The following is a 24,758-nucleotide window of genomic DNA, read 5'->3' on the forward strand; positions in this document are numbered from 1 at the left end:
AAGGGTAGAAAAAAAATAAGTGTTTTTTTCAAATGTGATAACTCAAATCATGCACATTTTAGAGAAGTGTAACTCTTATGATGTTATCTGGCAAGCAGCCTAGCACACCTATATACTATTGTATCTATTCTCTCTCTAGTGGATTCCAGAGGCGCTGCATTCAAGATAAGTGAATGGCCTTGGGAGTATTACTGAGAAAAGGGTAAAGGTACATGTTTGGTTCCTGGGGCTGTCTCTGAGGTGCTTTAAAAAGTCATATTAAAAGGTGTAGTGTACAAAATGTATAGTTAATGAACTGTAAGGTTGGTGGTTTCAGGATAGTGCATACCTAGAGTGGCATCCTAGACTGGACTGCAGAGCATTTCAATCGTGTTCCTACCTTTCTCTGTGCATTTAGGTTGAACCTGGATCCACATGTGTGGTGTTTGGTTTGGGTGGAATTGGCCTCTCCGTCATCATTGGTTGCAAAGCATCTGGAGCTGCTCGGATCATTGGAATTGATACGAACCCAGAGAAATTTGGAAAAGCCAAAGAGTTGGGGGCCACTGAGTGCTACAACCCGAAGGACTACACCCAGCCCACCCACAAGATGATAACAGAGATGACCGACGGTGGAGCAGAGTACAGCTTTGAATGTGTTGGAAACTTAGATGTCATGGTATGTGGTCACTGCGAATCACAGTAAACAATAGATATTGCGTGTTTAGGGGGCAATCTACAGGGACACTTTGTTGTCACAAATGTATCCATAAATGACTATGTGAAAGGACGGCAATCCAAACTTCACCAAACAGTAAATCCAAGTAAACAATAAAATGTGACTCAACCTCTGCTTCGAGCGTGATGCACACTTAAAGGACAGAATGCCAACATTGAGAGGCAAGTATTCTGGAAACCCTACTTAAAATGCTTCACTGAAAGGTCTGTATCTGTCTGCAGATGTTGTCGCCCAATGTAGCCCTCTTGCTGTTCTGCCATTAAGAAGTGCGTATTGTCTCTGTTTCCAGCCCAGAAAGCCTGGTGTGGTCTCTGTTGCTCACTTAAGAACATCTACCAAGGTCATGAGCTGGTGAAAGAATCCTATCGAGATCCTTCAATCTGTTTGCATCGGTACCGACAGGATCAATGTTTTTGTTCTGCCCATTAAAAGGAACTCATCTCATCCCCTAGAACTACCCTTCATCCTGGGGGCAGTATGTTACCTTTTTGAAATTCATCCAAATTAGTCAACGTCCCCCCAGCACATCACAGGTGAGCACTGGTGGTTTGACATTCTTGGGCAGTGTGTAGAGTACCATGAACAAGGAGTTGCTACACCAGGGCTTGGGGAATTTCATGCATAGTGCTTTTATTCAAGGGCCCATGCAATTGTGCTGCCTTTCTGTCCATTCAGAGAGGACTATTGGGGGTGAAGAACATCAGGGACTAAGTGTGGGCCTGCTGGCTTATCCTTGGCATTGGACTAGAGAAAGTGTCAATATAACCATGACTCGTAGGTAGTCCTTGGTCTCTGTCACATGACTAGTTTCCCCACATGTCCCAGTGGCATAGAAAACCCACACACACAAACCCTGCTCATATCCAATGGAAGGGGAAGCAGCCATTCCCCAGTCACCCATTACTAATGCACAGTCATTCACAGCTTGCAGGTGAAGTGTGTGCCAATGAAGATGCAGTTAATGGACATTCAGCTATGTGGACATAGGCGCGGAGCTGATGACACAATTGATTCGATTGAAAAGCTACTCTAGCAGACTGTAATGTCCACGAAAGCCTAAAGATTTCCCAGTCAGGAAACCTATCATTATAGACCAAGAAGACAGAGTAGAACCCAGCATGCAGTCCAAGGAGAGAACCTATAAGGTTTGAGAGCAGTTGTGACGTTATGCTAGCGATTCATTCAGTGTAACCTAAGTGCTTGTATATATGCTTGTTTATCAGTGTAGAAGATAATAAGGGGGGTCAAGGAGGGAGTGAACCCCAGCTATGGATTATGAGGAGGCACGTCCCACAGTCCACAAAGATAATGAACTATTGTCCCATTTCCATGAAAAAGAAGCTCACTTCGACTTATCAATTGGTATAGCACTCACGGTAATGACCACAAGCATGAAATAGGAAACATGCTTGCACCATGAATGACGGAGAATGTGGGACTGCCTGTATTGGAGACCTCACCTCAAGCCCATAGCAAAGATACTGCATATATACTCTTTGGGATGTGTAGAATCCCTACTTGGAGTCAAGATATCCACTGAATTTACAGCACTCATACATCAGTATAGCCAAAAGAAAGAGTCCAAGATATCAAACTAGCATTTAGCAGATTTGAACATTGGTTTGTTGGTTGTTTAAAACAAATACTTGTGTTTAAATGATTGTAATTGTTGTCCATTTGCAGCCTCTTTTGATTGTCGCATGATCTGCAACTCCATACTCCATTTTCTCTGATTATAATGAATGTAACGTATATTATTATCATTAATGAAAATGTTATTGAGTTTGTAAAAACAAATTCAGAAGCCACCCCAGCGCATTGCTGTTACAATTGAAAAGGGACAGTATTCCCAAAGCCCGGATGGTACGCATTTACAACTGCACATCACTGCTTACGTTAGGGGATGGACCTCTTAAATTGACCTGCTACGGCCAAATGTACCAAAATTTACATGCACCAACCAGATCAAAGTTGATACTTGCAAATGTCAGCCCGAAGGTCCTGACTCTCTATCATGAGGAATGTGTTTGCAAAAAGGCAAGTGGTGTCAAATGAGAAACTCTCTATTGCTTGCATATCTTCAGTGCTCATTGTATTGCATGTGCTCAATCCAGGTTCGCCTTTCAGCTCTTGCACTGGGAACATTGGCTCGTTCACAGCCGTGGCCATTGCAATGTCGTCACGTGTCCTTAGCCACCGCAGAGGGATTCCACTCTCTGCTTCCTTGCTTTTTTGCAAAGCATTTTCTATGCTGAGCAGTCAAATATTTTTTGGAGCAAAATGGTGTGTGAGTGATGTGCAAATTAAGTACTGCCTCAGAGGTGGAGGTATTCGCAGGAGCCACAGGAGTTATTTGTTGTGCTCTGTGGTTTTCGGCTGACCTGTATTTTTTAAATATGTTTCTTTATTTTTCTTGCAAATATACCTTTCTTAAATTCTCTGTCATAAGAGCCTTTCATGAATGTATTATTTGCATGGCCTGAATTGGCCACTTTGCCTGATTACGTTGTGCATGTGCACAGATCACCGTAAAGCATTTTCATAGGGGCCCTGCACGCAGGGAAAAGTTAGGCACACACATATTTTCATCTCAGCCCCCCTTAGAATGCATCCTTTAGAAGAGGTATGACGACAACCCCTCCACACAGCCCTCAAGGTCACTGGGCGGGAATATTTGTCGACAGTTGGCTATCCTCATATTAAGTCTAGCAGTAAAGCTCTGAAGTCAGTATCGCACAATATGACCAAGTGCATTTCTTCTCCTATAAATCAAATTCGGGGGAACTTGTGCAATTCGCCCGGTTGTATTTTTACGATAATCTTGCATATCTACCTGCAATTTTGCGCTACTGGTGTTAATCTTGAGCGGCGCAATAACACAATGAAAATAGCACTAAAAGTAGCGTGTGCATTTTGGGACATTCCTACGCAGTCTCAAAATTACACCAAAGTTTACTCACTTGTGGTCACTGTGAGCCAGTGAAGAGAGTATAGGGCAGGAGAGATGCGGTCCTTGGGCTTGAGGCCAAGAATAAGACGTGCAGTCCGTTTCTGCATTAGTTGAAGAGGGCGAAGGGAGGAAAGAGGCAGATTGAGGAAGAAGCTGTTGCAGTAGTCCAGCCTAGAATGAACCAGAACTCTACAGCTCTAGAATGTTGAATGCCTCTGAGGAGGTCAACGATGACCCAAAGGTTTTTAGCCTCACAAGAGAATGAGGGGAGGGGGCCCAAGGAGGGGGTCCAGAGGGTGGGGGGAAATCAGGGAGCATGTGTCCCAACGAGAAGGATCTCTGTCTTACTAGCATTAGGGCAGAGATCATTAGCAGAGCACCATGCCTGGATAGCAGTCAGGCAGTCAGGAAGGAGAGAGAAAGGAGGGGAGGTAGAGGGAGGAAGCTTCAAGAAGAGCTGTGTGTTGTCAGCCTAGCACTGGAATTGGGGAGAGTTATGTGTAAAAGGGGAGGAAAACTCATGACTTCTCAAATGAAGGCAATAGGAAAGTAAATTTCGATTGGTATGTTTAGGAAGCAAAAAGAGAATTAGAGAATTGAGGCGCAAGCTACAGAGCCTGAAAAAAACCTTAAATTGGGTGCGGCGGGAAAAAAGCGTGGAGCCAACAATAAGAATGTGAACAAATGTTGAGTACCATCTGTAAAGGGGATGCCAAACCTTTTGGGAGATTGTTGAATAAACACCTGCGGATTAAAGAACGTAGCCAGACACACCCTATTTCTGAATCTGTGTGGGTGGATCACTTCCAATCCATGCACACGGAAGCTGGGGTGGCAGGAAAAGGGTTTCGCATTCATACTGGTGGACAAGCTTGGGAACTATCCCTGGATACAAAGGGTTTTTGTTCTATAATTATGGCATCAAAGTCCTCCAGTGATACTGGTTCAGACAGGATGCAAACCTCTTTTTGAAGGTGGATCCAAATATGTGGGTGGAAATTTTGCTTGTGTTATTTAAAGATATTCTGTAGCAACAGGCAGTACCTGAATCATCAAAAATGGCAATAATTGACCCAATATTAAAAAAGGGGACAAATATCACCAGCCAACTACCGTCCTATAGCTCTGCTAGACTCTTGTAGTACAATCTTCACTTCATTAGTCCTGGAACATCTAAATATGTGGATGAAAGAGTAGTCCTAAATATATGAACATCAGGCCAGTTTCCGTAAGGGACTGGGATCCCCGTGAAATGGTTTTAGTTTGCCCCTCCTACAGAAGGTTTGAAGACAGGAAAAGAGGTCAATTTTTATGTGTTTTGTGGACTTATCTTCCGTCTTTGACAACATGAACAGAGACATCCTTTGGAAAAGATTACAAGGTTGGGGAATTCTGGGAGATCTGCTGGAGATACTTAGAACTATACATGCAGGATCAAAAGTATGGATTAGGTTGGATAGTAATGGGTCTGTGTCAAAAGCCATTCATACTGGAAGGGGAGTATGCCAGGGCTGTGTCTTGGCTCCAGCCCTTTTTAACTTATATTTTAGGTGATTATATGCAGGGAGCCAATTCGTTTCGACCCCGACTAGGATCAATTCATATACAGTATCTTGCATATGCAGTTGACCTGATCATCCGTGATCAAACCTGGATTGGACTCCAGTGCTCATTAGATATCCTGGTTAGATTTATGGAGTCCCATGAGCCATCAATCAACGCAGCTAAGACCAAGATAGTGGTATGTAAAATGGTGGTTGAAAGATGCCTTAAACATGGAAAATTCAAGGTAACAAATTGGATGTAGGGGATAAATACATTTCATTTTGATACTTGATTCGGTATAAAAACCATGAAGTACATATAACAATAGACCAACAAAAACATAGATATTTAACATGGAACAATCAATCACATTACGCATTTAAAACAATGTCTGTGTGCTCACATCTAAAACAAATGTAAGAGAAATGAAGAGAGTATACTCGCAGCCTCTTCAAAATCCCACAAAAATGAAAGCATAGTTATAAAATAGAACAATCAATCACCTTACAAATATTATTTTTTATTAGCAAACAATTTCAATTGAAACCTTTCAGCTATTTAAAACAAGAAAGAGAAAACAACACAAGGAACAAATTCAGAATATTAAAAGAAAAGCTAATAATGAAGAAACAAAAAGGTAAAATATTTGAAATAAACATAAAATCAAAGAAAAAGAAGTAAAATAAATACAGCACTGTATTTACACGCTTTAGCCATTAGTAATTGCTTTGATTCGTTCAAATATGATTGTATCAAGTTCCAAAAGAGCAAAAGTCACAGAGATCCTAGATCCTTGTGTCAAATGGAGCCATAATTCGCTCTCTGCTAGTGTGCTGTATTCAGAATAAAATGTCTTCATCAAGTTTGATCTCTCATCCTTGATCCCCGGACAGTTCATGATCAAGTGTTGGAGAGATTCTGACGGGTAGCAACAAAGTCTACAATGATAGTTCCTAGAGGCCTCTGGTTTCCTGACCTCAAGTGTCTCCTTTGTTGGGAGTAAGTTTGGACTCATTTTTCAAAAATGTGGATTGAGCTGAGTCTGATGGAAATTTTACTAGGTATTGCAGAGTTCTTCCTCACTTTCTGATGTCTGTGCAGTATTTGCCTTACAACCTGTACTCTTTTACTGCATCCAGTGTGTTGCTCCAATCCTGCTCAAAAAGTGCCTGCTTCATGTTCTCTGGATTTTCCATTAGTGAATTGGTGTTCCGTTCAATGCCATTTAGGATTACTGTGCATTTGAAGCACCATTCTTCAAGAGAGCATTGCTTCCAGCGGAGATGGCCTGGTTCAGTAATCCTCCTTCCATTGGTGGTTTTAAAAATGTTTCGGTAAAAGCATAGGCTTTTCCAAACTGTTTGTGCATATAGCGATCTCAAACCTAGCTCTCTTCTAATAATTGCCACAGGAGTACATTTTGGTAATGATAAAACATATCTCCTGAATAAGCCCTCTAGAACGGGACAGATTTTCCAGGGCAATGATAGAGAGCTTTCCAAACCATATGTCAAGATAGAAGTTACCTTTGCACTATAGAAGGTAAGGACAGGTACAAGCGAGAATTTGCCATATCTTGTTTTGATAATCTTCGCCTGTACAGCAAGGCTTTCATCTTCATTCTCAGCTCCACCTCATGATGAGTATCTACCGAGCTGTCGTTAATTGATACTCCCAGGTTAGTCATCCAGGTTATCAGTGGTATTTTAGCTCATTCAACAAACCAACTGCATCCTTTAGCCTGCCGCCTGGCTTTTCCCCTAAAAATCAGGACACTCGTCTTTGATGGGTTAATTCTCAAGTAATTTCTTGGCAAGTACCTATCTAAGGCATCTAATTGCCTCTGCAGACCGACAAGGGTTTCATCCATGATTATGACATTGTCTGCATATAGTAGTCAATTAACCTGTATTACTGCAATGCTGGGAGGGAAAGATCTTATACCTGCGAATGACTCCTCCATATCAGCTGTGTATAAATTAAAGATTGCAGGTGCTATATGACAGCCTTGTTTTAGTCCAGTTGTAGTGGGTATTGCTTCAGTGAAGTCCCCCTCTTTGTTCAATCTTATGAAAACAGTGGTTGAGGTGTGGAGGTTCCTTATGGCTTCTAAGATGTCTCTCGGACAGTCCCAAGCGGCTAGTTTACTCCATAGAGTTAGGCGATTTACATAGTTGAAAGCCTTTGATAAATCCACTGATGCCAGGTACAGTTTCTTGCTGTTTTTTTTGCATAGATCATTTTTTCAGCAGATTTAAAAGAAACAGGTTCAAAGATTTTTCGACGCCCTTCTCAAAACCAGATTGCCATGGATCTCGATGTTTGGTTTCTCTTAACCACGAGTTTAGATGCTTCAAGACTAGGGCTGCAAATATTTTGCCAATAACATTGAGAAGTGCGATAGGTCTATAGTTTTCTAGTAGAGACCTAGCACCCTTCTTGAAGATGGGAACTATGATTGAAGACCTCCAAGAAGCTTTTCTTCTACAATTTTAACATGAACGATGCCCATTCGTCAGGATTTTTCTTCAGGGTCATGTTTGTTAGGCCATCAGGGCCACCAGCTCTGGAGGAGCTCGGAGTTTTAATTAAGTCCAGGATGTCTTCCCTCGTTGTTTCAAAAGACCAGGAATGAGATGAACCATGGCATCCATCTGGAAAAGATTCAGGTTTTTCTGAGAAAAGGGCACTGAAATTAATAATCCAATCCCCCGCAGCTAATGGATTAGTTAGGAGAGCTTGTTGAGGTGCCACCATAGCATTAAGGTTTTTCCACATCTCCCCGGAGTTTTTATAGCTTAGTCTGCCCATTTTCCAGTCGTCCATGGGTTTCCGTAGAGGGTCTTTTTTTCCAAGCTCTTTTAGTCTGCTCAGCTGTTTTTTTTTTCCTTTCAGATGTTTCAGCATCAAATTTGTGCCTGTGGCGGAAGCCAGGTAACTTGCCAATGTTTAGTTTTTCCATGTATAAACAAAGGTGTCTCGGATAATCAAGATCCTTCCTCCGAGAAGGAGAGTTAAGTGCCTCTCTCAAGGCAATTATATTGCTTATGTTCAATTTCAGCCTGTTTCTGCCCAGATGTAATGTTAAGTCTTAAGGCTACGGCCGAGGGTTGTTTAGCAGTGGACCTTCCATTCGCAGTTTCAAGATGTTATGGTCACTCATAGTAGTGGGTTCAACTACTAGGGACTTTATATATGGTTTGTAATTATCTGAGACAAAAAAGTAATCAAGAATCTGACTCTCAAGGCCTCTCTTCCAAGTCAGTTTAGGTGGGATGTCTCCCATAGTACAGCCATTCAGGATTTTGATGTTTCAAATTCCAAGTTCCTTTCTCCAATTGCAGCCACGTAGAGTAGCTTTGTCGCAGTCCGGCATAAGATTTGCAACTAGAGTTAGGTCTGTGTTGAAGCAGTGGATGTTTTGATCTCCACAAACAAATACTTTCAATTCTTTCCTTTTGTCTCTTGCATCATCTATTTCATTCATCACTTGTTCAGTGAGGTGTTTTGCATACTCGGAGGTCAAATTCCAATAGAGCTTGCAGATAAGCCAACCTACTGTGTTATTACCTTCTGGAATTTTTCTTTTGAGCAGGACATTTTGGATGAGAGGAGATACATTTTTCACCCAGTGTCCTCAGGCTACTATCGTTGTTTAATAAAAAATAATAATCACACCATAGGGCGCTCCTTCTGGCCCTTGGAGGATGGGTTTAGATGTGACGTGAAGCCTTGGACTATAGGGGTTTCTCTTAATCAAGTTTCCTGCATGGATATGATATCAACCGTTTCATATGACAAGGATCCTTCTCCAAACAAGTGACTGAAACCCCTAGTGTTCCAACAAGTGCGATTGTTTGATGACACAAAGTCCATGTTCCCTGGGCTTTAGGAGTTAGTGCTAGGACATTCGCAAGCCAATCCCATTGGTCCTCTTGTTCCTTACCCTGCTTAACTTGGAAAGATTTGCTAGTAATGTTTTGGTAAGAGTTTTTCACAGAGAACCTCAGATTCTTTAAAGGTGGCAATGAGTTGTTTCTGTCCTCACTGGCTACTGAAGTCAGTATCTGATAGGTGTTTTTCAGCACAGATCTTATTTGGTCATTTGATTTATCAATTTTCTCTAATGTGAGTGGATTAGTGTCTCTGAGTGTGAATCCCATAAGAGTCAGTTGAGGGATTTCCCTATCTAACGGTTGTTTGATTTCTTTTGAGATGAGATGCAAAACCACCTTATCGTTGCTTCGTTCATCTGGGAAATCAATCAAGTCGATGTCCTTAGAGCAGATTGAGTTTAGTTCAGGGACACTATGAAATAGTCTCAAGATGTTAGCTCTGTTGAGGGTTAGATTGTTGTTTATGTGCAAAGTTCTTTCCAGATTTATTGTGAAGTTATGTTCGAATCTCTTGTTAGGTCCTCTAGTCCTTTGGTCCACTCAGAGTCACCATTTCTTTTGTAGTTGTAGGAGTGGGGCTATTTTTGGCCCCCCAAGGTACTTGATTATTTAGATTTCATGTTTGTTGTTCCATAGTTATAAAGCTATTGTGTGTGCTCTTGTGTTGAGGCTCTCTCTTATTAGCCTGGGTTGCTTATGTCGTGTGGACACGAGAAGTGACTTTGGGCCTGTTTTGAAGGATGCTATATTGTTTTCACCAAACGTCTGCCTTTCGGGGATTACCTCTTGGTCGTCCCTGCTTTCTGAGTCAGTCACCATGATGGGCAGGTCCTTTGAATGATGACTTCTTCTCAAAAAACTCTGCAGTCTGAGTCACTGCCCTGCAGCTGCACAGTGGAGGATCGTTTCTCTCTGTGTATTACAAGATTGGTTTCCTTCTAAGCACGAGTGGATTTTCTCCATGCCTTTGTGCATAATGTCATTTACAACCCACTGCTGAGTGGGCATGAACGCAGGACGTTCTGTTTTTCACCACTGACCACACCAATGAGACTCGCCCTGATGAAGGAAATAATTTCCGAAATGCATTGGCTTTTTTAGTCTAATACATGTGGATTGTGGCAACTGCTTCCTCACTAAGGATTATTAGTGATAGCTTTTTGTTTGAACTATTATGGATAAATCATTTTTGATATGAACCAGAAAGACTCATTTTCCTTTCTCTAAGAAGTATGGTATATTATGGATACTTGAACATATTGTCGTGAATCAGATATAAATACGTGCCCATCTTGGGCCCCATATGAGAGCGGTTGTGTGACCCAGTATTATTACTTGGTCTCCAGCGTGTGTTTCTTCTCAAAAAGACCAGACATTCTACCAGCGTAATATCAAGCTGGTCTCTGGAGGGGGAAACCGGTGTCCAGTCAACTCGTCGAAAAAAAACTGGTCGACTGCAATTTGGTCGACGCAATTTGGTCGAAAACCAAATGGTCGAATTTTTTTTTTTATTTATATATTTATTTTTCGGGTTTTCGTTTAGTTAAAAAAGGGGTTTTTAGAGAAAAAAAGGGGGTTGGGGAGGACCCCCCCAAAAAAAAAAAAAAAAGGGTTAAAATAAAAAAAAAAAAAATTTCGACCATTTGGTTTTCGACCAAATTGGTTCGACCATTTGTCTGGTCGACCAATTTTTTTCGACGAAATGTCTGGCAACCGGGGAAACCTTGTCCCAGTCGTGCAAGTAAATAGAGAGATTCTTTAACTCATCAAAGCCGCAAGAGTGGTCCTTAATTGATGAGTTGCCACTGTCTATCTTTTGTGACATGGGCTGTTTTCTAGTCATCAGGCTTTGGGGAGCCTCCTCGGAGGACACGCCTGAGTCCGATTCGTCCATAGAGTCACAAGAAGACATTTCTCTGCACAGTTCAGTGTTTTTATTTATTTTCAAAGGGCCAGCCGGGGTTTGTGGAGAATTGATGGCCTTAGATTCTTTACAAGATCTGATTTCATTTCAATTTGGGAAAGAGAGGTTCCGATAGTACTTTCAGAGGAGGATGTACATTTTTTCCAGACAGCTGTTTCTAGAAGTTGCCTGTCTACTGGAGTTCTTATGTGAGTCCTGGGAATTTGCAAAAATTTGGTAAGATCTGCCCACAGGAGAATCAAGGGCATGGATGGAAGGAGCTTCAGTGTCAAGTTCCTATGAGGGTACCATTACCCGAGTTACCTGAGGAAGAGCTGAAGAAAGTGACCCATTTTTGGCAGCTACCACTTGAGTATTTGAGCTATTAGGAACCAGATTGAGATGATACTGTTTGTTCTGTGATTTGGAGCTCCGCAAATCCCGTACATTGCGGATTTTCAGAGGGCCAACACACTTTCCATGTCTTTATCTGGTCTTCCAAGCATGGAAGTGTCATTGGTAGCTGGAGTGTACAGGGGGATAGCCCTTTGATTTACTGACAACAAGACCCTCCTGTTTTCCTTTTCTTTTGTAATAGGCTCCAAGATGTTCCTTTTGAAGGATGCAATTCGCTCAAGGTTTTTATCTTTATTGTCTTTCAAGGCAGAGATAAAGCCTTCAATGAAGACTGTCTTGCAGCGAAGCCTGGCCAGTAATGTACTTTGATATCTAAGTTGGTCAGACATCCCTTCATACAACTTCATAAAGGGAGCCATTGTTAAGGAAAAAGCTGTAATCGTGTTCGGATCTATAGTCAAGGATTTAGATGTTTTCCCCTCCATTTGGGCAGCAACAAGATCCAGTAGCAGATCTTCATCCATTAGTTGATTGATTTCAATGGTAGTGGAGGAGTCCTCCATACTGGATGTCATTCAATGGTGTTTGGTAGCCTGAATAGGCTGGCCTGAATGGCTTGCCTTAAGCACGCTCAATCCAGACCTTTCGGCAACCTTTGGCATTTTTTTTAGGGCCAGGTTGAGCTCTTATGTAAGTTTCTTTTCCCAAAGGGATTGTGTGGGGGTCATCTGTGCCGATGATTTGCGCTTCCACCAGCTTGTCATCATTTAGGGCAAAATCTTCCGGTAAAGTTTCAGTTTTCTTGGCTCCAATAGGTTTGTCATAGAGATACTCATGGTCCACATTTTCAGTTACCTGAACTTCAGAAGATGGTTCAGGAACAATCTTGCTCTGAGCAGGGGGGGGTCAACATGACCGGCGGTACAGTTTTGTGTTAAAGAACCTGGAATTCCTTTAGAAGAAGTAGCTGGTTTAGGGCGAGCATAGAAGAACTGTTGTTTAGACTGTAAGAGGACCTGGGTAAGACCTCTTGGTTTCCAAATCACGGAACTCCACAGATCACAAGGTTGCTTCTTGGGCCTGGGTTGCTTAGAGTATCCGAAAGTATAGGGTGTCAGGAGCTTATCCTTTGCCACCCTTACTTCCTTCTCAGGGTGTTTTGTCCCAGTCATTTATGGTATAGGAAGAGGGCCTTCTGCTCTACTTGAGTCATGGTCTGAGGTTTAATTTAGTTTTTCCTCGGGTAGGGGTAGTGCTACAGCGCTGCTGATGTTATCCCTTGCCCCTGAGAGTTTACATGTGAGTTTATGGGAAGGCAGTCCCGAGGGCACTCCAGAATTTTTTGAGATGAAACAGTTCTCGCTGTAACCTCTACTAATATTTTGAGAGGGCAGGTAGAGGGAATTTCCAAAATGGCAGATTGTTGTTCCCACAGTCCCTCTTCCTCACTGACTATTTCAGCATTGTTAATGTCATTAAGGCCATCAAAGTTTGACATGCTCACTTCCTTGTTTTGTAGTTTTGTAGTAGATATTTCTTCTGTCACCCCTTCCTGTTCTGTCCCCGTCGTTTTTAGGGTCTGCCATGTGGTTCAAAGGGTTAGTACCCCCAGTTGCCACGAAGGGAGACAGCTGACTGTTAAATGGGTAAAAGCACCCTAGGGCTCTGTGAGCTGCGCTGCTCTTGTATCAAAATAAGATATTAGATTCTGCTTTAGCAGAATCCAACACAGGACCCAGCCAGTTACTGTGAAGAGTGTATAGTAGCAGGTGAGTGTTCTGTATAATTCGCAGGCCACGCTTTCTGCAGCAATATGGACCACTGTAAGTCTTACCGGCTCAGTAGTTGTGGGTAGTAGGTGACAGAAGGCGTAGTCACTGCCAGGAGATCAAAAGTCCATGTGTCGCAGTTGCCACCCGCTAAACACCAAACACTCTGCCTCACTCCGTGTCGCTCCGCTCCCTTGAGGACGTCTTATAGAAGGCAGTGATGGCAGTAGTAGAAAGAGGACATCAGGTAGAATGCTGCAGCATCTCACAGGCACGGCATGTTTTCAGACACAATTCGCAGCAAAGTTTTCTGAAGATAGGAGAATACAGATTCAGTTCAATTCAGCCATACAACACAAGGCACCAAACACTCTGCCTCACTGCGCTCACTTTACAAATTTAAAACAATTTCAATGTACTCATCTCTAAAAAGAATTTAAAAGAAAAGAGCAGGGTATACTTGCAGCCTGTCAAGGTCAGCCCCCTGTGATTCCCATTTATCTAGTTTCTGGCACTGTTGATGATCTAGGGCAAGTATTGGGAAGCCGTGTCCATCCAGTCCTGTTGATATTGCAGTGTGGGAGTCCACCTCCTGAACCAAGCCAGACAGTGAGAACCAGCAAGGGACATAAAGCAATTCCCCAGCACCACGTAATAAGATACCCCATGCTTAACGTGATGGCAGGCAGTGCAAGCACTGAATTTGGAAAATCAGAGACAGAAGTTGGAAGTTTTGCAGAGAAGGAAGTAAAATAAGACAGAAAAAGTACCACACATCTAGGTGGAGTAAGTTGGAAATAACATAGTGGAGGAGGACGACCAAGGCATGGATGTCGGCGCAGCCAATCGCAAAGTCAGCAACAGGCCTACCACGGAAGGGAAACATGATGGGTCCTATGGGTGAGTGCCGTGACACAGCCTCATGAAAATCCCTGAGTTTAGGTCAATCACTAAAAGCCTATGGTATAAACGCTATGCAGAATAATTTAATCGACCAACGGTCATACCCTTATCTACTAATTTCAACCTGAGCAACCAGGCCCTTTGAATATAATGGGCTACAGCAAACACAACAGGGTGCTCTGTGGGAGATCTACCTAATTTCATTGCTTCAATAGTCAATCGGTGCCTAGCTGCCTTAAAAGTGGTCTTAGATATCAGATTCTCAGATGTTTCAATTTTCCACAGATATACAAAAAATGGATAACAGATTCCATGTCTAGGCCACATAATGGGCAAATGGTTGATCACCTTGACCCTAGGTTTTCATAAAGGACCCTACAGAGATTTCTCATATGATGGTTGTATGAGGTCAAGGTAATGTTCAAAACCAGGGTCTTAATTTTTTTTATTATTATTTTTTTATTATTTTATTTAAACAGATTGTATGGTTTCCATATTTGAAACCTTTAACCTGATCATGTCCATTCTTCCATGATGTGTCTTCAGTTTGATGTACAGTATCCTGATAGCAGAGCTTGGTAACACCTAATTGTGCCTGGGTTATGTTGTTGATCACCTCTAGTTTCTTGAGAATTAGAATCACTAGTCTTATGAGTGCCAATGTTATTTTCATTTTTTCTCCTTCTACAAGAGTCTTCCACCACTCATCAACATTCCTTGTCATGTGACTTCTAATGATGTCCCCCAAGCACTGCTCTCGCTCTTTCCTTAAACCGGTACACTATAGGAGAGATTCTATCTCTCCTTTTATTTTACACATTCTGCAGCTTTCACGGATATACATTTTTCTTCTTTGTAATATTTCTTCCGTTGGTAAAATGTTCAATCTGAATCTCAGAAAAAGGTCTCGGAAGTACTAGTTAGGGAATAAAGTCAGATAACTTGGGATCTGATTCAGTTTTCGTGGTTGAGCCCAGAAGTTTTCGTAACCTTTGTATTTGCGGTTGTCTTCTTGGGTTTCGATCCAATCTGCCATGTATAGTTTCTTTTTAGTTTTGTCTGGGTTGATCCATAAGTCATCCTCTGACTCACTGAGGTTCACTAGGATCCCTCGACATGTCTTTTGCCAGTCTATTAAGATTATATCAGATTGGTCTTTTAGGGCTTTTATCAGCACCCCAAATCCTCCCGTGGTGTTTTCTTCAAGACATTTTCGGTAGAAACTTAGCATTTTCCATACCGCAATTGTTTTGAGTGATGTCAATGCCAGCTCTCTCCTTATTTGCTGTATTGGGACTGATTTGGGCAGCTGTAAAGTTTTCCTCCAAAACAGGCCCTCCAGGATTGACCATGTTTGAGCTTGTAGGGGTGTTGGTGATTCTACCCCATATGTTAATATTGGCACCACTTTCATCCTGTAAAAGGATATTAGAGGTGATAAGGTGAATCTGCAGTATCTTTTACGCAGAATTCTCCCTTGGGCAGCTAGGTTGGTTGCTTTCCTTTTTAGCCCCACTATTCTTGGCATGTTGTTTTTCGTATTGTCTATACAGGCTCCCAAGTAAGTGAAAGCTTCAACTTCCAATATTTTTTTGTTTTTCAGAGACCATCCTAGTTTTTTCCCTCTGTTTCTATTACCTCCTGGGCATAGCTTCAGAATTCTCGATTTTTCTGGATTTATTACCAGATGTTTTGAGTCTACATACGATTGTAATGTAGTGAGCTGTCTTTGCAAGCCGATTTGGGTTTGGTCCATCAGGACGATATCATCTGCGTAAAGCAATCTCCCAATCGGCATTCCTGCTATTTTTGGTGGAAAGCAGCGAGTGGACTCAAATGACTCCTCCAGGTCTGATGTGAACAGGTTATACAATTCTGGAGCCAGCGGGCATCCTTGTTTTAAGCCCATTTTTATCTGAATTTCGTCTGTTAATGTACCCGATGTGTCCAATCTGACTCTGATGCTTGTATCCGTGTACAAGTCTTTGATGTTCTCCACCAGTGACTGTGGACATTCCCAGCTTTCCATTTTCTTCCATAGTTTAGCTCTTTTTATGGTGTCGAAACCCTTCGACAAATCTACGAACGCAATATAGATTCCTTGGTTTTTATTCCTTTGTGTTCTGGCTTTCATTAAGTTAATCAGGAAGATGTTAAGTGCTGTGCCTCTCCCTTTCACAAAACCCGATTGCCAAGGATCACGTCGTCCACTTTGCTGTACCCAATGGTCTAATGCTTTCAGTAGTGTAGACGCAAAGACCTTCCCCACCACGTCTAGTAATGCGATTGGTCTGTAATTATCAGCTGATGCTCTGAGACCCTTTTTAAAAATGGGCAACACTACTGCCTTTCGCCAGGAATCCAGAATTTTTTCTGTTGTTAGTATGTAATTAAATAGAAGATGAAGAAATTTAGCCCATTCGCCTGTGTTACTTTTCAGTATTACGTTCGTCAGCCCGTCGGGCCCAGGGGCTCTCGAATATTTCAGTTTTTTTAGGATGCTCTCAATTGCTTCAATACTTATATCTATAGTTGCCTCATTTTTATTTGTCGTTGGTTTCCGCTTTGGGTCAGTGTGAGTTTCTCCTTGCAGCTGTGTGTAGTGCTTAACCCATGAAAAAGCACTAATTGGGTTAATTTGACTTATTGCTTGAGGCTTCTCCACTTCGTTGATGATTGCCCAGATTTCAGCTGTATTTTTAGATCTTATTTTTCCCAGCATTCTTTCTTCATCCTGATTTAGCAAGGTCTTCTTGTGTAAATGTAACCAGTTTCTGTATTTTTGTTTTAGCTTATGAATCTCTTTACACCAGTTGTCGTGTTTAATCTTTTTTAGTCTTCTGATGTCTCTCCTTAATGCTTTTTTCTTTTCTCGTATACGACTGTCGTACTGGTGTTGGTAGGTTTATATTTGATGGTTACTTCCAAGCTTCCTTTCTGTAACAAATGTTCTGAAAAGCGGGGTGTAATCAATCCTTTTTTGGCCTTGTTCGTTTTCAAGCGTCAAGATCATTTGTTTTAGATTATGGTTTAGTTATCTTGTTTTCTCTGGTCTGATCCTTAGTTTGATACCTTTTTGGTCTGTGACCAACTTCTGGTTATAAGTTCCGGTCTTGTTATTGCTGATGTTTTTGCACGTCAGTTTTAACAACTTGTGGTCACTTTCTACTGTTGAGATTACTTCCAAGGTCTGGATGTTCTCCGACAAATTACTCGAGATGCAAATATAGTCCAGGATCTCTACTGATTGTGTGCCCTTCCAGGGTGGTTTTGCTGGTTGGTCCCCCTTCACCTTTCCGTTCAGTACTACACAATCCCTTGATTGCACCATACGGTTCCAAATTGTACCTCTTTTTTCCTTTGTTGAAGCTGTTGTTATGTCATGCTCTGATCAGTCATCCTTGTTCAGGCACGAACAATTTAAGTCTCCTACCAGTATGAACATAGGCTCAGTCCACTTTTCTCTCTGTTCATCGATTAATTCTGCTATTTCATCTGGCAGGTTTTTGTGTAGTGAGTTTGCTGGATTCCAATATATGTTGATCAGTATTAGTACTTTACTGGCTTTTTTGTCCAGCTGTTACGCTACCATCTGAATGAGTAAGTTTGGATTTGTCTCCTCCAGCACTTGCCAGTCCAGGTCATTTTTGATGGCTACCAATAGACCTGACATAGGTCTACCTTTTGGACCTTTGACTGCTGGGTTTAGCAAAACCACGTATCCTTCCAATGTCGGTGGTTGCACCAGCCATGTTTCTTGTAGGCACAACACACTAAGTTTCTCTTTTTGAAGCACTCCATTAGTAAAAAGGTGGTTAGAGCCTCTGGTGTTCCAACTTCCCAGGCTCCATGAACCCACGCTTTTTACTGTTTTGTATTATTGGGTGTTTGTTTTGTCATCAATCATGTTTTTCAACCATTTCCACCTTGCTGCTTCGTTTTCTTCTTCTTGTTGTTGAATTCTTTTGTTTGAGCTTTGTGTGTTCTGGGTGCCCCTTCTCGCTGATGTTGTTCTGTTATTCTTGGCACTACTGGTCTCTCTGTCTTTTCTGTTGATTTGTCTCACCGAGTGTTTCTTTACTCTCTCCTGGGTTTTTAGGACTTCATCACTTTCTTGTAGGTCGAAACCCATTGGTCTTAATTGCAGAGCTTCTTCCAGTAGCAGTTGTCTCACCAGATTTTATCTTGTATGCAAGATTACCTTGTCGGTGCGATCTTCCTCGATGAATTCTACGATCGCCAAGTCGTCTGTTGTAATTAGTCTTAGGGCCGGTATGTGGTGGAGGAGTCTTATTACGTTGGTTCTGTTGAGGATTAATCAGTCCTCATAATGAAGGATCCGTTCCAGAACAAGCCCTGGTTGCTTGGAACTGTCAGCAGCACTTGTTTTGCGTGTGGGTCTGTGCTGTAGATCTCGTCCCCCCTCTTTTGTGTACTGCCGGTCTCTTATTTCCTCCGTCTCAATTCACTTGTTGCTGTATCTTGTTTCACTTTCCCGACTGGTTCTGTGGTTTCGGGTCACAGACCGTCCCACGAACCTTTCTCGACCTTGACGTTCGTTCTTCTGACCTCTTTCACTTGATTCCTGGTTTTTTCTCGGTCCATCCTTTTCTGTATGGGTATTTGGTACTCTTTTGTTTTCTCTCTGTGTCTCATAACCGGCTTGTGTTGACATTATAGATGAGGTGTCACTTTTGCTATAATCTGTGTGCTCCTCACTCGCGGAATCATCAGCCCCTGTGTTTACCTCATCGATGCCTCTTATGCCCTGTTTGTCTTCGTCATCTGAGACCGGGTAAGTGGAGAGGTCCAGCAGGTCATCGTCAGAGCAATCAACTTCTTCGATTTCTAACATCTTTTGTTCTTCAGTCTTTTGGTCTGGTCTCACCTTTTTCTTGTTGTTTCTTAACTGGTCAATTATACTCGGTTGTTCTTTTGATATTGTCAGGTTTTTAATGAAAGCTCGGCATTTACTACTGCTGGGGACTTTTGCTGGTGGTTGATTTTTTTGTTTTCTAGAGGGCCCTATGTTCTTGTGGTGCCCCCCTGATTTGTTATCTGTGGTCCCATTGTTCTTCGTTTTTGTTTGGCTGTCTAGTTTTTTTATCTTCTGTGTTTATGTCTCTTGTTTTGAAGATCTCCCCTTTTTCTTTCCTTTCTCCAGACATTTGTCCGTAGTGATGGAGTCTCCCGGCCTAGTTGTCAGTCTTTTACTAGAAATGGCCTCCACTGTTTCTGTTGAGTTGTTTAGCCCTTCCCTAGCGCTTCTGTTTAGGGGACTTTCTTCCACCTCGATCTCTGATGATTTCATAGACTCATTTCTTGTTCCTGGTTGAGACAATTTGCTCTTTGGTTTTTCTCTTGGAAGAATGTTACTGGTGATATCCTCAGTCGGGGGGGTCTATCTTTGTTTTGTTTTACCTCCCCCTTCTCTTCACTTTGAGTTGCTCATGGTTCCATAACGGTTACACTTTGGGTTTCTGAGTCCTCTTCTAAATTTACTGGTGTACCCATGCTCCTTTCTCCTTTATTTTCTTGCTCATTAGATTCAGCATTGTTTTGTTTTTCTACACCTGGAATAACCTCATGTACGGTCATTGTTCCTGAGTCTTTTCTTATAAAGTCGTTGCCTTTTTGATTTAACCTCCCTAGTTTTCTTTCTTTTAGTATAGGTTCGATTATGTCATGTAGCAGTTGGGTGATATTGGCGGTGCTGTTGTCCAAATTGTTTTGGATTGCTGAAATGAAACCCTCTACAAATATTGTTTTGGTATGTACCATTGCAAGTATCGTAGAATGGTCTCTTAATGTGTCCGCGATGTCCTCATACAGTTTCATGAAGGGTGCTAGGATTCCTGACATAGTTGCGACCATTAGGAAATTGTCTTCCATTGTTCGACCTGATTTAACCTGGTCTTCATTTCCCACTTGGTTTAATGGCAACGTTTGCGTCGATTTGTCTTTGATGTCAACTTTGTCGGTCATTCCTCTTTCTTTGTCAACGTTTTTGGTGCCTATGGTCTTGTCTTTTAGTGCGTTCTCCATATTCATTGACGTTTCCAACAAAACTGCATCTGATATTCGACTCCTGATTTTTTATTCATTTGATTAGTGCAGGCGGGGCTCCGTCTGCCAAAGCTGAAGCTTAGTGTCTCCCTAGCATTTGCTGGGGTTACTGTGGTTCCTCCATTTATGGTGTTTGGAGTTTTGGGAGCCCCTGTTGTTAAATTTGTTGGCAATGGTCCTGCTGTAAATGGTTTCCATATGATGCTTCTGGGAGCACCCTCCTTTTGGTTGTTCCGGTATTTCGTCCTCTTAACTATGTATCTAGATGGGGGGCTGAACTGAGTTCTTGGATTAGCCCCCTCACGGCCTTCCGACTGTGCTAACTCCTTCCATGGCCTTTCGTCCTCTGCCTCGGGGTTTGAGTTTTTTCTTTTCAGGTTGTTCAGCATATGACGTTCCCCTGTTTGTTGGTAGCTTCGGTTTTTCTATCCAACTAGATACAGACGCTTGGCTTGGATTGTGACCTGTTCTTGCCTCCTTTGGGCTTACCCAGGGCTCAATAGTAGAGACATTCAATGCTGTTAGAATTGGAGAACTGACCAGATTTTGCTTTTGGTCTTCCACTGGCTTGTCTGTGATTTTTTGTGTGGCCTGTTTTGTCAAATGCTCTGCTTCCATCTGTAGGCTTTCTGCTACAATTTCAATTTCATCTGTGGGGGCTCCAATGGCTTTGGCTGGTTCTTCGGTATTAGCGCCCGCCAGCCCATTATCTATGTATAGCGCAGTGCTAGCTCCAATTTTTACTTGAATATTGATGGGGCAGAAACTTTGATTTATTAAGGGGTCAGGGGTCGCTGGCTGGAGTTCTGCCAACGCAGCCCAAGAGGGGGTGGAGCAAGTCACATCCGTATCCCTCACTATGCCCTCTGCACTTCAGTCTGTTCATTGTCTCTCTTTAAGTGCATTTTGTGTCCTTGCTCCCCTTCAGTGAGTCCCAATGGCACGTGCAAATAAAGCTTACCTTCTTTTATGTTCTGCAATTCTTTGGCGGCACTGTGGTCAGGCACTCCGCGCTCCGCCCGCCACCTGACATCGGACACTCTGACACACTCCGCTACGCTTCGCTTGACTTCCGGTTTTTGAAGCAAGCGGGCGTAGGGAGGTGGAGCGTCAGGCAGGTGAGAAGGCAAGTGAAAACAGACTCCTTTGTCTTCAAAGTGAAAGTAAAAAAAAAATTTTTAAAAAAAATAAAAGCAGACTCCACATAGTTTTTGCTTCAAAAACGTCTTCCAGTCTTCCAGCAACAATTTCGCAGCAATTTCGGGCGGCAATCCAAAAGTAGTGGCACAGGCTCCACGGCACACCGGACACTCTGACACACTCCGCTACGCTTCGCTTGACTTCCGGTTTTTGAAGTAAGCGGGCGTAGGGAGGTGGAGCGTCAGGCAAGTGAGAAGGCAAGTGAAAACAGACTCCTGTGTCTTCAAAGTGAAAGTAAAAAATAAAAATAAATAAAAAATAAATAAATAAAATAAAATAAAAGCAGACTCCACGTAGTTTTTGCTTCAAAAACGTCTTCCAGTCTTCCAGCAGTAATTTCGCAGCAATTTCGGGCAGGAATCCAAAAGTAGTGGAACAGGCTCCATGGCACACCGGACACTCTGACACACTCTGACTTAATTACCCTCAATATAAGCAAGTCCAACTTGAGGCTTCTAGCAGCCTCCAGCATCAACTCTTTGTTGTTCCTCAAGTTTAAGTTTATTTTTCTCCTAGGCAAATCAGATGTATTCATTTTTTCTGGGGTTTACCATAATGCAGCTTCATTCAGCCCTATTAGTTGCTTCTTAACGTGTGCAACCCATGGAATACATTGCCCTCCTTCCAAATTGAGTAGATGTTTTAATGTTTCTCTGTATTTCCCTAGGCTATCTGAGCACCACAGTGTAAGCCAGTAATATACTGGTTTTGCAGCTATAGGACTGATATACATTTCCAAATGTAATAGTGCTGACAGTGAGCTCTGTGGCAATAACAATATGTGTTTTAGAAACTTATTTTCCATTGTCTCCAGGGCTCCCATATTACTGTCACCCCCGATTTCAGCACCAAAGGTTGAAGCCAGTATCGCCTGCTTTCGGTATAACTCCACAGCAGGCAAGATTTCCCCCTCCCATGTTTTACAAAAAAAGGAATGGGTAGCTCCACTAAGCTTTCCCAGGTTGGAACAATCTTTGGCGAATTGAGATGACCATACACAGTTCACATGCTGTCTGATGGCCAAATAATCATGGAACACCGTCTGTTCCACTTTGCTTTCTTTTAAATAAATGTCGACATTTATTTGTTTTGTAAACTGTGCTTTGAACACCAATATTTTTGTTTTATCTGTGTTCAGTTGTAATCCAAGGGTCTCACATTTATTTAAAGATATTTCCAAATCCATTCTCAACCCCTAGTGGTGAGGTAGACAATATCAGAGTATCATCAGCATAAAATAAATCTGGATAACTGTCCTTTCCCATCTTTGGACAGTTCATACATCTCTGGTTTAATGCCTTGATATGTTCTTCACTGTATATATCAAAGAGAAGGGGTGCAAGGACGTAGCCTTGTCTTACTTCCATCTCTACATCAAATGGATCAGTCAATTCTCTGGCTAATCCGTAGCAGACAACAGCCTTTTTATCAGTATGCAAAAGCCGAATGGCCTCAATCAATTTTGGAGGGACCCCCCCTCTCCCTTATGATCCACCACAGGGTTTTCCTTGAGATAATGCTGAAAGCTGCGCTGACATACACAAATATAGCGCACAACTTCATTTTCAGGGCACACTGTACTTCTGGATCTACAGGAACAGTCAAAAACATTTGTTGACAGTACTCTTATGTTTTTGGAACCCTGCCTGTAAGTCGCTAATTATGTTGTTTTCTTCAACCCAAGATTGAGGTGGGAGAAAAACTGCCTTAGCACAAACTTTACCCACACTCTCGAGGAGAGAAATAGGTTGGTAGTTGACCGGTGTGTTCTTCCTTATTTTTTTGTATATCGGTAAAACCACCACACTTCTCCAAGAGGCTGGCACTATCCCCAATCTCATCATTGAGTTAAACATTTTTCACAGTATCGGGGCTCAAACCATTGCCTCATCCTTGTATAGATCAAGTGGTATCCCATCAGGTCTGGAGGCTTTCCCACTCTTTTCGCTTATAGTAGCCCTCCTAACCTCCTCTATATCAAATAATAGAATTTCATTTCAGAAACATTTGTTATACTAGAATTCAATGTCACTTTCTGGTTTACTTCTGGCTTACCATATAAGTTTGTGAAATGTTCTCTCCAAGCTCCAGCCGTAATACAGCATTGAAGACTTGTTTCCCTTTTTACCTCTTTGCCTACGATCAATATCAAAATGCCCCTCCTCATAGGCTTTTAAATGTGTCTCCCATCTTTGGGTTACAAAGTCTTTTTATTTATTTACGACTATGGATTTGTAGTCCATTCTATAAATTCACAACTGTGGCTTAGCCACTATGCCAGAAGCCTTTATGCAGACCATTATCTTATTTTTTGCATCTGTAAAGGCTTGGTCATACCAACCCGATTTAATGGTAGCAAGATCTTTTACTCATAAGTCAAAAGCGGGACAACATTCTCTGCTATCTTATGAAACTCTCCCAATATCTCTAGATCGGGAGCATTGTCTGCATGAACAATTGCAAGGTTATCCTTGATTGCATTGTATATAGAGATCTTTAGATCTTGCCCTATCACTCACTATAGTCCACCTCACCGACTTCTGCGCATGGCCAGTCAGAACTATGGTGTCTGCCCTCCCTAATTCATCTCATAATAGCTTCTCGAAATGGATCGATATGCTCAAAGGTTTGTGATCACTTTCCTCTCTTTAATGTATTCTAAAGTTATCAATCCTTGCCCATTCTTTAGCCATGATCAAAATGTAATCTTTGATGGATAGGTATTATGTCTGGCAAAAGTTGATCTTGCGGGCTGATCGCCTAAGAACCGGCCGCTACAGGCTCTGCGCTCCATGTTGTTCAATGAACGGGACGTATCCATAGCAAGTTGGTGCACCCGCTTTGTGTGGTCAGCTATCAGGGTGGGGATATCCCAGGCAATATCCTGGTCTTCCCAGAGCCGCTCCAATTGCCTTACAGGTTCCACTTGCATATTCAAAAAGCCTGCCAAAATTATGTTGGTTTTTAGATGATTCAAACCCACTACAAGAATTGATTAATTGATTAATTCTTGAATCTTTCCTACAACCTAGCTCCATGTGGTTTGTTACTTCTAGCCACCCAAGTGTGCCGGGTGACAATTTATTCTGATTCGGCCAATGTGACAACAACATTGCATTTTGGGGTTGCGAGTTGGAAAAGGAGAGGGTTCAGAAGGGCTGACTTATTGACTTAAACGTGCAGCTTTATTGGATAAACAGATTGAATCACTTTCCCAGCCCTCCATGACAGCAGTGGTTAAATGCACCACCCATACCAATGACACAGACAATGTTTCTCTCAGCAACACTCCTGCGGATGCAGCGGCCAAACAAGCCACTTATCTCCCAGTGCCTAATATCTCTGAATTTCCAGCAATAGCACTGGGATGAGAGCAGTTGCCAGCAACATATACTTCACTTCCAATAGCACACATCATTGAATTACAAGGCCGGGCCCCAGAGGAGGAGAA

The 24,758-nt window shown here is 42.2% G+C and overlaps 1 pseudogene; it reads left to right on the plus strand.

Annotated features, from left to right (window-relative positions):
* LOC138515195 (alcohol dehydrogenase 1-like) overlaps window positions 1–24,758 on the plus strand; it is a 328,151-nt pseudogene that overhangs the window by 244,692 nt on the left and 58,701 nt on the right.

Source organism: Ambystoma mexicanum, chromosome 6q, assembly GCF_040938575.1.
Source record: "Ambystoma mexicanum isolate Mex_15411 chromosome 6q, UKY_AmexF1_1, whole genome shotgun sequence".
In the NCBI taxonomy this organism is placed as follows: domain Eukaryota; kingdom Metazoa; phylum Chordata; class Amphibia; order Caudata; family Ambystomatidae; genus Ambystoma; species Ambystoma mexicanum.